Source organism: Propithecus coquereli, unplaced genomic scaffold (genome assembly GCF_000956105.1).
Source record: "Propithecus coquereli isolate 6110/MARCELLA unplaced genomic scaffold, Pcoq_1.0 Scaffold50, whole genome shotgun sequence".
NCBI lineage: Eukaryota > Metazoa > Chordata > Mammalia > Primates > Indriidae > Propithecus > Propithecus coquereli.
In genome coordinates this window covers 3,092,139-3,106,526 of record NW_012150841.1, presented here as the reverse complement: position 1 = coordinate 3,106,526, position 14,388 = coordinate 3,092,139, and the positions used below count along the sequence as shown (strand labels likewise).

At 43.5% G+C, this 14,388-nt stretch overlaps 1 protein-coding gene across 2 annotated transcripts in view; it reads left to right on the top strand.

Annotated features, from left to right (window-relative positions):
- SMPX (small muscle protein, X-linked) overlaps positions 1 to 14,139 on the top strand; it is a 52,191-nt gene extending 38,052 nt beyond the window's left edge. For both annotated transcript variants that reach the window (XR_001137987.1, XR_001137988.1), the window contains one exon: positions 13,705 to 14,139. The gene's annotated coding sequence lies outside the window, so the exon portion shown is untranslated. The remainder of the gene's footprint in view (positions 1 to 13,704) is intronic.
- Positions 14,140 to 14,388: the final 249 nt, after the last annotated feature.

Below are 14,388 nucleotides of genomic sequence, written 5' to 3'. Positions count from 1 at the left end.
TTGGCTACTCACCTTTTTTCCCCATTTCACAAGTACCCAAAGCAATATGGTCCTATCCTGTAGCTAGGATCCAGTTTTTGACATGTCAAACAAAACACCAGCTTTTCATGATTTCTACCAATAACACCTATTTCTTGACACATAAAATGTAAGATCTGGATTTGGTCTAAGGCAGCTGTATTAGTTATCTATTGCTATGTAACAAATCACCTAAAACTTAGCAACTTAAAAGAATAATAAATATTATCTCATAGTTTCTGTGGGTCATGAATTCAGAGTGGCTTAGCTGGGTTGTTCTAGCTAAGGGTCCCTCATGAGGTTGCAGTAAGACATTGGCTGGAACTGCAGTTCTAAAGCCTTGACTAAGACTGGAGGATTCGCTTCCAGGATGGCTCACTGACATTACTAGCTAGTTGGTGAGGACTGTTATCTGGAAGCCTTGGTGCCTTCCCACATGGACCTGCTCATTGGGCTGCTTGAGTGCCCTCACAACATGGCAGCCAGCTTCCTCTGGAGTGAGTGGTCCAAGAGAGAGCGGGGTGGAAGTAGCAAAGTCTTTTATGACCTAGCCTTGGAAGTTATAATCTATAATTTTTATAATACACTGCTGATTACATAAGTCAGCCCTATTCCATGTTGGAAGGGACTACTTGAGGATATGAATACTAGAAGGCAAGGATCACTGGGGGCCATCTTGAAGGCTGCCTATCATAGCCACCTACCCCTCATTTTTTACAGACGAAAAAACTGAGGTCCAGAGAAGTAAGGTTCCCAAAGTCACATAGCTGTAACATTTCAGTATTTACTTTTCTTTCACCCCTACTGATCCTCACCACCCACAGCTTCTTATATTTATTTAAAACACCAAATGGTGTTTATCTTTGGGGAGATTAGAAAGATTATTTCCAAATGTGAAGCCAGTTTCCCTGATGCTTCTAACAGAGGAAGCCCTTATAAACCCAGACAGCACACAAACAAAAGTGCATAGTCTCGGCACTGAGGAAAGTTTTTTTTCCACTTCCTTGAGTCCTTAGGGAGGAGGTGCTCTAAAAGGAGGGAAGAGGAAAGCAGAACCTCTGAGGAGAGGCAAATCCAGGAGTGAACTAAAAATCCAGTGTTTGAGGGATAAATTTTAGCTTTTGTGCACTGTTCCCTTTCCTCAGCTGTTCCCATATGCAATGTTTTCCCTGCACTTTCTTTTGATTTCTGAGGGTGAAAACCAAAACAACAACAAGAAAAAAGCAGAGGGTATTACGAAAACTCAAACCAATGGAAGGGAAAATCCTCTTCAGAGGTTGGGGTTTCATTAATCCCAGATGAAAGAGAATGATTTGGCCCCAGTAACTCCCTAGGAGAAGCACAGTTTTTTTTTTCCTGTAAAAACTTATGTTTCTGAAAACACACAAACGCACCCACGCCCACCTACACACAAGTTTTTAAGCACGAAACTCAGAACTGTGCTAGATATTCTCAGTTCTTTTCAGGATCCTCTTTGAAACAGCCATCTTCTGAGAAAGGAAACAACAAGAAAGAATGCTCTGGTATATTCTCTATCCCTTTTCAATCAGTTCAGAAACGACAAGGCCTGTCATCTCTGATCAACCTAACTAGTCAGGAGACGCGACAACTTTCTCCCTGCCTGACCTATTTTGTCTAATGGGGCCCACTCCTTTGCCCTCTGACAAGCTACCTTCTCTCCTGAGTTCCATTTTTAGCAGGGCTTTATTAATGGTTAAATCGTTAGGAATGGATCTGTCTCCCTCACAAGGCTTATTTCCCTTGTTCAATAAATTAAGCCATGGGATCCAAGAGACTGTCCATTTCTGCTTTATTTAAGCTCAAATTCCTCCCAGCCCACAAAATACTGTGAATTGAAAGATGAGAGTTCAGTATGAGTTCCCACTGCCTGCCCAGCAGTCTGTGGTCACTTGTGAGTTGTCTTGGATTTACTGCTCCAAGTCATGCTTGTGTGGCCCCCGGAAAATTTTCCTCAGCCCTCAATGGAAGTTTGAGATCTGAAACGGAAATGCTTCGGTGAGGAGCCCCTGGGCCTTTGCTAATGGAGAAGGGCCTCCTTTCTCAATCCTCAGGCAAGAGCCACTGTGCTATGAGCTTCTTTTTTTTTTGTTTATTTCAGCATATTATGGGGGTACAGATGATTAGGTTACATATGATGCCCTTACCCCCCCTCCCCCCCAAGTCCGAGCTTCAAGTGTGTCCATCCCTGGGATGGTGCGCATTGCACTCTTTGTGTATGCATATACCCGTCCCCTCCTCTCTCCTCCCCGCTGTCCGACATCTGATAGATGTTATTCTTATATGTGCACTTATGTGTTGATCAGTTAATACCAATTTGCTGGTGAGTACATGTGGTGCTTGTTTTTCCATTCTTGGGATACTTCACTTAGTAGAATGCATTCCAGCTCTATCCAGGAGAACACAAGGGGTGCTATATCGCCATTGTTTCTTAAAGCTGACTAGTACTCCATGGTATACATATACCACATTTTATTAATCCACTCATGTACTGATGGACACCTGGGTTATATGTTTGACCCCTCTCTTCGCCGTGAAAGGTTTGCAAACTCCATTCATCCACTATGTAGTCTTGTTGCTGGCACACAGGTGACCTCACTGAACTGAAGCATTAATGCCCCACAGCTGTCAAAGCGACCTATGCACTTTGCTACTCAAAGCCTTTTCTTATTTTCAGTTGCCAGAGCCTTGCGGTCAGCAGATATTTCAAAAAAACAAAACCCACAAAATGGATCAGGTCACTGCCCTGCTGCACGTCCTTCAGTGGCTCCCCATTACCCTTAGGGCCTGCATTAACTGGCTCAGACTCGGCAGGCTTTTCTCATCTGGCATTTCTGCCCACCCAGGACATTTCCTTGCTCCAACCCCAGTGAACTTCTCTCAGTTCATGGAGGTGCCGTGCTGACTCCAGGCCTTTACACATGCTCAGAATATTCTTTTTCAGTCTTTCTTTCCTCCCCTACTCACTACCTGGCTAACTCCTACCCATCACTCAAGTCTCAGTTAAATCCTGTTTCTGAAAAGCCTTCCCATTGCCCTGTACACTGTATAGAACATCTGCAGTTTCCTGTGTTTGTCCCATGTTAGCAGCACCCATCACCATGGAGGACTGGATCACCGTCACTTACTCTATCATCTGATTTTCCTTCTAGATCTTAAATTCCGTGAAGGAGGATAAGTGGTCTGACTTGCCCACTAGTGTATCCACTGTGCCTAGTACATTTTCTGGCATATAATGTAACCCAAATAAGACTGGGAGTTCTGGTTTCCACCTTTAAGACGCACATTTAAGCACAGAGCCACATCCAAAAGAAACGTAAGTTGGTTTCCAAAAATGGCCTCCAAAAGGATTGCAGATCTTCACCTGAGAAAGATTTACATAGTAAAACACACAGTAAAACTATCTAAAAGTCCTCTTATTATCAGCCCAAGATCCCTTCATCCTAGATCCTTCTTACCTCGAATCTCTCTTCTTTCTTTCCAAGAAATCCGATTTTCCCCTGAGTCCCCAAGCCCTTCTTTTTGCTCTATAGACTCAATCCACTCCTTTCAGTTTCCCTCTTCACCCATTTAGATCTCCCTCAATCATCAGCACCATGAAGAGCTTGAAGCCAAGATAACAAAGACTGAATCTTGTTTGGAAGATAGAGGAGGGGGAAGGGATGTGTAGATTCATAGGCTTTTTGTGGGTCTTTGTCGCAGAATAATAGTAATAGTGCACGTTGACTATGTGGGAGGTATCCACTGAATGCTTTAATGTTATTCCCACAACCATCCCGTGAGCTTGCCACTATTATTTCCTTGGCCTTCAGAAGAACACTGGGGTTCACGTTGTTAGGTAACTTGCCCAAAGTGGCACAGGCAGGAAGCAGGAGAACCGAGCTTTGAGGGCAGAGTCTGCCCGTGAAAATGTCTCCACAGCAGGCACTCAGGAAACATTAGTTGATTGTAGAGACAGGGTCCCACCTGGGAACCAGCTTGGAGACTGGCAAGGCAAAGGGAGTTAAAGCAATTTTCTTGGTGAATTGATTGCAAACACATGCCAAAGCTTTATTTCAAAGTTGCTTAAAGCGGTCTCAAAAATCCAGTTCAAAAACTTGGAATTAGGAAAAAATGTGATTAGATAACATTTTGAGAGCAGTTACAAGTGATCATTAAACACTGTTACAAGGCGAATTTAGCGAGGCAGGTAAATCTAATCTGCAGCATTTATTCAGAGCAGTCCAAGGCGAACCAGCCGCGGGGCGGTTGCCCCCATGGTGCCAGGCTGGGCTCTGGTGGCGCGGCCCGTGGGAGAGCAGGTTGCCAGGTGGAAAGGTCAGGCCTGGGGTTTGCCTCATCAATTTTTGTGGCAGTTTTAGATTTTTTTAAGCTTTGAAAATTGATGATTTGGGTATTAAAAGGAAAAAAAACCTAAAAAAATTAAAAAGACACTAAAGGCCAGTGAGTTGGAGTCTCAGGGTGGGGTGGCAGTTTCCCTTGAGCAAAGCACTAAGACATTGGATTGTGTTTCCCTTCCCTGGGGTGCAGGGTGCAGGATGTTTCCAGAATCTGGTGTGACCCTGGTCCACGAGTTCTGTTTGTTCCTCCGCTCTCCTGGGCTGTGGATTTTTGTTTGTTTGGGGGGCTCTTTTTGGTGTCTTGTTTTCTTTTTCCTCCTTGCCTCTTGGCAGGTGCTCATTTCTGTGGCTGTCAGCCAAAGGGAATGTTCTGGAGCTGCCAAGAAGGGAGGAGACTTGGGCTGGCTAATCCCTGGATGAACAGTGCTCATCTTCTTCTCCCCTCCTTGTGCCCACACCCTCCCTTTCCACGCACAGTGTTAAGGAGACAAGAGGACCTACTTCGCCTGGACTTTGTTTGCCCACTTCGTATGTCATGGGTTTGCCCAGTGCCACCACAGGCCTGTGCTGCTTACATCAGCCCTGTTACCACCTGGTCCTTCATGAAGAGCAGACACTTGGAGGTGGGGCTGGGCACAGGGAGGTCACCACTGGGAGGGCAGGCTCCCTAGTTTTTGGTTCCAAGCCAGTTTCTGTCCCAGGCGCCTAGTGTACAGGTAGCCCAGTTAGTGCCTGGTGGCAGGAAGCCACCCTGCTTTAGATCAATCACTCAGGTCCCCACCTTAGAAGGGTCCCTATCTTAGATCAATCATGTGAACACTAAGGCACATTTTAGAGTCTCTTGTCTTAATGATTATGTCCATCTAGCTGTCCATATTTTCTGCATAGTCTTGGATGTAATCCTCAGAAATAATGCACACTAGCCTCTGACAACCATGAGGCAAACTGTTACGTGTGGATCTGAACTTGTAGACTCGGTTCTAATATCAAATAGATCTACAGTAAAAAGTTGAAAAAAAAAGGGTTCTTAATCTCATTAAAGTTGATTTAAAAAATCGCTAATAATCACTAGTATGTTTTATCAGCGATGCTTCCCAGAAGGGAACACTTAACACACCAGAGTACAAAGCTCTGCCCCAGCTCAGGTTTAGGATCATTTTCTCTCACTAGAAACAGCTCTGCCTCAGCACTATTGACATTTGGGCTGGAAACTCTGTTGTGTGCTGTCCTGGGCGCTGTAGGCTGGGGAGCAGCAGCCACGGCCTCTACCTACCAGATGCCAGTAGCACCCTCCCCCTCCTGGTTGTAATAGCCAGAAATGTCTCTGCATTGCCAGATGTCCACCAGGAGGCCAAATCACCCCCTCCGCCCCCATTGAGAACTGCTCTAGACCCTTCATTCTCAAAGTGGTCCATGGACCAACAGCAACAGCATCCCCTGGGAGGTTGCCAGACAGGTGTGGTCTCAGATCCCACACCGACCTCCTGAGTCAGAATCTGCCATTTCACAGGATCCCGCAGGTGATTCACGTGGACATTGAAGACTGAGAAGCCCTTTGAGGCCCATGGTTCTCAACCTCGGCTGCACATCGGAGCACCTGGGTAGCTTTCAAAAACTCCTGGCACCCCCAGAGACTCCGATGTATTAATAATTGGTTTGGGGCAGCCTGAGCTTTGGCATGTTTAAAAACTCCCAGATGATTCTAATGTGCAGCCAAGTTTGAGCTCCTGTTCTAGGTGGTTTAACGTCCCCTCGCCAAACACACACCCTACCTTTGGGAGTGATTTACAACAGCCTATAAACAAGATCCCAAATCTCCAAAGTTTTGTTCATTTATGATAGCAAAATTGATTAAGAACCTAAGTGTCCAATAATAGGATTCCTGTTAAGCAGACTCTGGTACAGCTGCCTGATGAAATACTGTGGTTACTCTTTGTGATATAATAAATGATAGACAAAAAAGAATAGAAACAGTAGAAAACTGGAAAAATGCTTCAGTGGTGTAGTAAATTCTGAAAATGTTACATGGTATGGTCGCCATAGCCAACACCCACAACATACATTTTTGTATTTAAAGCTCTGAGGAGCCCTAAAACTAAGAAAGTGGTTTATCTTTGCTTAACCCAATATTTCTCAATTTATCTGATCATGGATTGTTTATTTTTTCCCTCTCTTCCCCTCCCCCTTTCTTTTAAAAGTGAAACTCATTTTATTGTCTCTTGGAACTAGTATTTCTAAAACAGATGAATAAAACTTTGAGGATACTCTAGCATATATGGTAGTATTTAAGAGCTGTGTAAAAATGAAAGCCATACATGGGTATATACACAGTAAAAGAATTCATCAACTTCACTTAAGATTTGCACTTTTTACTCTATATAAAGTATTTTTTTTAAAGACTGCTAAATTCTGAGTAGGCAAGAAATATTTTTAAATTAAATTTTAGTGTTCGTTAGAACAAGTGCACAAATATTTGGTAAGTCAAATTTTTGATATATTACAGATATATTTCTGTATCAGTTCATACAAGGTACCTCTAATGTACTGTCAATATGTACAGACTTAGGCCCATTTATACAAGTTTTGAAAAAGAATTGAATGGAGGGGGAAAGAGCTCCAGACAGGCGTTTCATCCTGGATCAGCCATTAACCAGCTGTGTGATCTCGGACAAGTGACTCAACCTCTCTGGATCTTAATTCCCTAATTTCTAAAATGAGGAGCAATACTAAAACTCTAGTTCCATTCATTTTTGAAAATAGCTTTACTATTTTAAAAGATTATAAAGCTGTATAGTTATATCTTTGCCTGATAGTATATCAAAGGCCATATTTTTTTGTTTGATTACTGAGTCTTTGGATCATTCATTATAATCATTATTACTATAAAAACAAAGTCAGTCAACTTTAAGGCGATCTCTATGACAGTGTGGTTTCCAGAAATGCATTATCAGAAGGCAGGGAGGCCTATATTTGTTTCACATGTTCTGTTAACTATATGTCAAGAAATTGGTTTTCCATTTGGTTGTTCCGGAACCCCTGGCTGCCACAAACCATTGCTAGACAGTTGTAGGAGGATTTGGGGTATTTCTGATGTAAGCACCATTGTCTCCAGGCTTCGAATGCTAAGGCATAAACAACATAGAAGGATTTTGTCATATTTGAAAAATCTCAGAACCTCTTGGTTGAGACAGCAATCTCTTTGACTTGTTTATCACTTTGTGTACCTCTAGGCGTTATGTAGCTCTGCTTTGGTAGGGAAATTTTGGGTCAGTATTGCTCCACTCAAATCTGTGGCCCCTTTAGAAACAGGGAGGACTAGGTTCTGATGGATGGAGAGAAATTGCCCACAAAACCCAGAGCCACCAATGGTGACTGGTCTTAGATGAACACCCCTTTCCTCCACCAAGATCTCACCAAATTAAATGTTGTATCTCAGTCTCCAGCCCCTAACTCTGCCTTCACATCCAATACAACAAACTCTCAATACAATAGGATTAAAAACCTCTTTTTGAAATTTTTAAAATGAGATTTGACCCATATATGCAATTTGTCTTTTCCTTATGGTCAAATTCTCTAGGTCCTGCACATGAAATGACTGTAATCTGGATTTCAGGTGCACAATTTGACCCAGACAAATGTCCTGCTCTTTGTGCCTGCCTCATCTTCCCTGTTTTCATGTGAGTTATTGGTAGAAACATCTGAATTTTCACTTTAGCCACCAAAGGCTTCATGAGTTGCAAAAGTCAATTTTGGTGGATGTTTTATCGTTTAGGTAAAAAATTTTTCTAATTTTTTACTTAGAGTTTTGTTTCTCTGACTTTATGGGTGGCTGTTTGGCACAAAAGAGAGCTCTAGGTTTGGAGTTGCTTGGGTGCAATTCCAGGCTGAGCACATCCTGTCTTTCTGACCTTGGGTGTGTGATATTCCTTATGAGCCTTAGTTGTGGCTTGCACCTCCGTCCTTAGGGTAGTGGTGATGAGTACAGGGGACAACGTGTGTGAATGTGCTTCATAAACTAGAGGTCTCCACAAATGTCAGGATTTTGTCTTATTTCCAATGCCCTCTAATGAACTCCAGAGCTTTAAACAGCTTGCTCTGGGTGCATGTTGGCCATTGCATGTGGAACCGGAGCATGGGGCACCCCATTCTCTCAACTGCTTTTGAGTGTCACTGTGTTTATGGCTCTATGATTTGGCACTGTGTAGGAAGAAGTAATCATTGCACTGCCCCTGAGTGTCTGGTTAAAGGACCAAATGCAGACAAGTGTCGAGTGTACTCCATTTCCCACATGATATATGTGGGGCCACAGTGACTATGAGTAACACAGCTATAAATGGGTCATGGCAAGGCACAAACATCACATGCTCCTCAGTCTGGACTTAGGGTGACACAAGGGAGATATTTGGTGTATCACCCTCGTATCAGCCAAGGTGTGCCCTTCCCAAATGTAAACTAGAGGTTGGGCTTCTGTGTCTTTTTTGATTTGAGTAAAAAAGGTGTGCAGAGTAACTGGAGAGTGACTTTTCAGCTTGGTGCCTCACCTTCCCCATCATCCTCACAAATGTCCCCTACAGGAGAACAGGACACAGGAAAATAGTTGACAGCTGTTGTCTAGGCAGCAAAGCAGCATGGCCCTGGAGACAGCCCAACACACTTGCATTCCAGCATCCGACAAACAAGTGTGCTTTACAGCATGGGCAGTTTTAGCCTTGGATCCCTTCCCATTGTTTCTCATTTCTAAATTTGATCCCTGACACAGAGCAGGGAGCCCAGGTCTCTGGATTCCTGAATTTTTGTATTCTTGTGTCACATGGACATCCCAAGCACATGTTGAGTCCCACAAGGCCAGGGATGGAGACTCTGGCGCTCTGGGGGCTTTGTACTCTGGGAAGGACCGTTTCTGATCTTATCTGTCAGCAGAGGCCTGTGTCCAGGCTTGCTGGGCCCTTTTCAATTCTACTGGGATGCTGGAGAGGGAGGGGTGGGGGGGGGACAGGGTGACCTGCAGGAGGACAACTGCAGTGGCTCTTCTGTCTGCTGCCTCATGCCTGGCTCCTTCTACAAGGAAGAATCAGGTTCACTTTGTAGATTGAACGAGGTAACTGTGTAAGGTCAGTGGTGGAGTGCCTGGCACATAGTAGGTGCTGAAAACTGGCACCACCACCATCAGCTGTTTCTCCACCCCCAGATGAAGCACAGGCTGAAGGCACTGGCCTAGCATCCCCCTCTTCAACCCGAGTTTTCCAGGCCTCCTTCGTTCTCAGGCCCAGTGAGTGAAGGGGAAGAGCAAGTTCCCCTGGGGCTGGTATCCCATGAAGAATTCCATGCATTTGTTTTTCTAAATAATATGGTCATCTCACAGTGGTCATGGTGGTCGGGGCAAACTGGATTGAGATTTCCCTGTGTTTACAAAACCATCTTAAAGCCAGAGAGGCCCACAAAATGAGCCTAGTCACGAGGGGCGTCATACGGCTTTTAAAATGCAAATTGCCCATCCTGTATTTCTCAGTATAGCCATAATTTCACCTACCTGGGGCAGATACATGATGATATATCAAGCCTGTCATATAAACGGTACCCATGTCTGGGTTGCAGATGGTGCTTCCCAGCCTGGACACTTCTTGGAGAAAATCACACCTCATAGAACATGCTTCAGTGACAATTTGCTACGGATCATCACCCCATCCATGCTGCTCAGAGAAGCCCAAGGAATGTCTTGGCTTCAAGGGCAGCTTGTCATAGGCCTCTCACTTAGCCAGAGAGACTGGCCATATGTCACCCAGCACAGTGACCACAGCAGTAAAGTGGCTAGAGCATACCCTGGACCTGATGAGGCTATGGCTGGTGTCTAGGGCCGAACTGGCAGCATGGTGGGGACACAGCACATCAAATCAACACTCCTGGTTTACTGCATCTATGACCCCTTGCTCATTACTGCTGCCTCACGTTGAAGAATGTGGGTCTGGCTACAACTGCAACTCTAGTTCTTTTCTTGTTTTTATTTCTCCAGTGGTCCAACTCATCAGTTCCGGGGCCCCTGCTATATTTCAGGTGTCATGCTAGGCAATGGGATATAATGAATAGGACATGTTCATATCCTTCAGAAGGCCACACCTTAGTGGCAGGACAGCTATAGCAGAAGACACATGAGAGGAGTGAGATGATGCATATAAACAGATGATTACAATTGAGCATGTTACATGCACAGTCATGGGGAGGTGGGATTTTAGTCAGAAGTTATAAGCAAAGAGCGAGAGGCCTGAAGGCTTCCGTCATGTTACCGAAGCAGTATGTGGTTTAGTGAACTCAGAGTGTGGGGTGCCTGAGAAAGAATTGTCAGAGACAGGACTGGCATGGGACTGTAGGATGAGGCTATGAAATTGCTGGTCACTCAGAAACCCTAGGATGGGAAGGAGGTGGTATCTTACTTCCTCTTGGTGACTGGCTTGGACCAAAAATTGATAATTTCTTAAAAAACAGGAAACAGGCCGGGCGTGGTGGCTCACACCTGTAATCCTAGCACTCTGGGAGGCCGAGGCAGGTGGATTGTTTGAGCTCAGGAGTTCGAGACCAGCCTGAGCAAGAGTGAGACCCCGTCTCTACTAAAAAAATAGAAAGAAATTAGCTGGACAACTAAAAATATATAAAAAAAATAGTCGGGCATGGTGGTGCATGCCTGTAGTCCCAGCTACTCGGGAGGCTGAGGCAGGAGGATCGCTTGAGCCCAGGAGTTTGAGGTTGCTGTGAGCTAGGCTGATGCCACGGCACTCTAGCCCGGGCAACACAGTGAGACTCTGTCTCAAAAAAAAAAAACCAGGAAACAACCTAAATGTCCACCAATAGATGAGTAAAGAAAATGTGGTACACACACAGACACACACACACACACACACACACAGAGGAATACTTTTCAGCCTTGAAAAAGAAGGAAATACCATAATATGTGATAACATGGATAAACCTTGAGGACAGTATGCAAAGTAAAATAGGTCAGTCACAGAAAGACAAATACTGCATGATTCCACTTCTATGAGGTAGCCAAAATAGTCAGACTCATAGAATCAAAGAGTGGAGTGGTGGTGGCCAGGGGTGGGGGGAGGGGAAATGGGGAGTTGCTAATCAACAGGCATAAAGTTTCAGTCAAGCAGGGTGAGTAGGCTCTAGAGATCCGCCGTACAACACTGTAGCTGTAGTCAATGATGATGTATCATTCACTTAAACACATATTAGAAGGGTAGATCTCCTAGTACCAATTTGATGGAGAGTACATGTAGTGTACCCCCATAATATCCTGAATTTAAAAACAAAAAGAGGGTAGATGTCATATTGTGTTTTTTCAACAATAAAATAAAATGCCAGAGAAATATGGGAGCCTATGCTGACTGCTGTTGATGGCACTTTCAGTTTTACAATCATTAATACCTTCCTACCTTTCCCTCTGGTTCAAGAACCATCCAAACCTTCCCTGTTGGTGGAATGGAAAGAGCCCTGGAGTCAGGACACCTGGGTTGAAATCCCAGCTTTTCCATTTACCAGCTATGAGACTTTGAGCTAGTCACTTTGTTTTTTCAACCTCTATGGATTTCGTCTCAACAATGAGTACAACACAACCTGCACCACAGCAATGCTTTAAATGTCCAATGAAACAACGGGCTTTGTGATCTCTAAAGAAATACATAGGAAAGCAAAGCTTTTAAATAGACCTCTGCTGCCAATTTCTCCTCAGGGCTCATTGGCCAGAACTGGGGCCCCTGGCTCCCCTTAGCTGTAAGAGAGACTGAGAAATAGAGTACAATATTTGGCTCACCAACCTTTGTAGTAGAGAAAAGCAAGGGTTGTGGAGAATGCCAAACCATAGTTTCTGCCTAAGCAGCAGGAGGACCCTTGTCTGTGGAGGGTTCTTTCTCCAATCATTGGCGATAAAAAAAGGTAAGCATTCTATGTTTTAGAAAGGATTCAGTCCCTTCACATAAACACACAAGGAATGACACCAACAACTAGTGGAAAATAAGTATGTAAATAATATTCAAGAATCCCTGCATTACAAGAGCTTTGAAAAGAAATGGCACCATATCGATTAGCTATTGCTGCCTAACGAACTGCCTCCAAATCCAATGCTTAAAACAAAATAATTTCTTATTCTTTCTCATGCATTTTTGGCTGAGTTGACCTAGGTTGGGCTCAGCTGATCTTGGCTGCAGTCACTGATGCATCTGCAGGTCAGCTGGGGGCTCTGCTCTGGCTGGGGCCTGGTTGGGGCCCTTTAGCTGGGGTGGCTCTGCTCCACATGTTTCTTGTCCTTATCCTGGAATGAGAAGGCGAGCCTGGGCATACCCTTGTTACAGCAATGGCAGAGGCACGAGAGAGTAAGCAAAAACATGTGATACCTTTTGAGGGGCAGGCTCAGAACTGGCACACCCATCACTTCTGCCTCATTCTGTTGGCCAAGGCAGGTCATGTGGCCAAACTCAGGCATGGGGAATTATACCCCACCCACAATGGTAGGAAGCTACAAAGTTACATGGCAATGGGGACGGATATAGGGAGGGGTAAAGAATTGGAACCATGAAAGCAAATGAACCTCAGGCACCAAAGGTCTTTCAAGTCATAAAAATAAGATTAGCATTATACTCTAATCCTTCAGAGGGAAGCCATCCTAAATTTAGTTTGGAATTACTAAATGACTAGAGCCAAAGTTGATAGCCATATCTTCAACTCATAGTTCACTTTACATTCATGGAATTGAGAAAGGAATTTTTCAAGTGAAAATGAGGTCTTCAATTTTGACTTATGCTTATTATATTGATACATAGACTGTCCCTAAAAATATCTTATGAAAACTAAAGTAATGATGAACATGGAGGGCATTATGCTAAGTGAAATAGGCCAGACACAAAAAGACAAATACCACATGATCTTATATGTGGAACCTTAAAAGGTTGGAGTCATAGAAGCAAAGAGTAGACTGGTGGTTGCCAGGGGCTGCTGGCAGGCAGGAGATGGGGAGATGTTGGTTAAAGGATACCAAATTTCAGTTAGATAGGAGGAATATGTTCTAGAGATCTGTTGTACAGCATGGTGACTGTGGTTAATAATGTATCCTCGAAAATTGTCAAGAGATTAGATGTTAAGTGTTCTCATCACAAAAAAATAAGTACATGACGTGCTGGATATGCTAATTAGCTTGATTGGATCATTTCACACTGTATGCATATATCAAAACATTGCATTGTATACTGTAAATACATATAATTTTTATGTGTCAATTATGCCTTAATGAAACTGGGGGGGAAAGAAACTAATGATTCCTTTGGTTTTTCTTTTGCAGGTTTGTTGTGAAGAATTAAAGAGGAAAAGGATGGATTCAAATGAATATAGCTAAGAAATTTTATATATTTGTATGACGACTATGAACCTCCTGAATGCCTAACACCCTAGCAGAAATGGCCTGTTTGTACATTTATATCTCTTCCTTCTAGTTGGCTGCATTTCTCACTTTAATTTAATCTTCATTTTTGGCATTTTACAGAACAAATCAGTCTGGGAATTCACCACGTGGATGGTGTGGTTTTGAGGAGGGATATAATTTTCTGGAGAGGGATGTGGCAATGTGTGTAAGAATGATTTTGATGGGAAGTTCTCTAAGCTAATTCTCACAGCGTTTGGTCAATATTTGGAATGTATTTTAGTTCTTCACCTTTTAAATTATGTCAATAAACTTTTTATGAGTTCAAATAAATATTTGAGTAAATGTAAAATGTGATTGATTCTAAACTAAATTAATTTTCACATCTTCAGATAGCTACATATTCCCTAATATGAAGAGAAATGAGATACGAGTCAGTCAAATCCCATATTGCTTATGTGGGGGCTTCTCATTTTGAATTACTGGGTACCTGGGTGAGACTATGGCTGACTGATCACTGCATATTAAGTTAAATATGCCTGAGGAATTAGGTATCATTGATATTCCTCCTCCAAGGATGACCTTTATGGTGAATGCATTTTACTC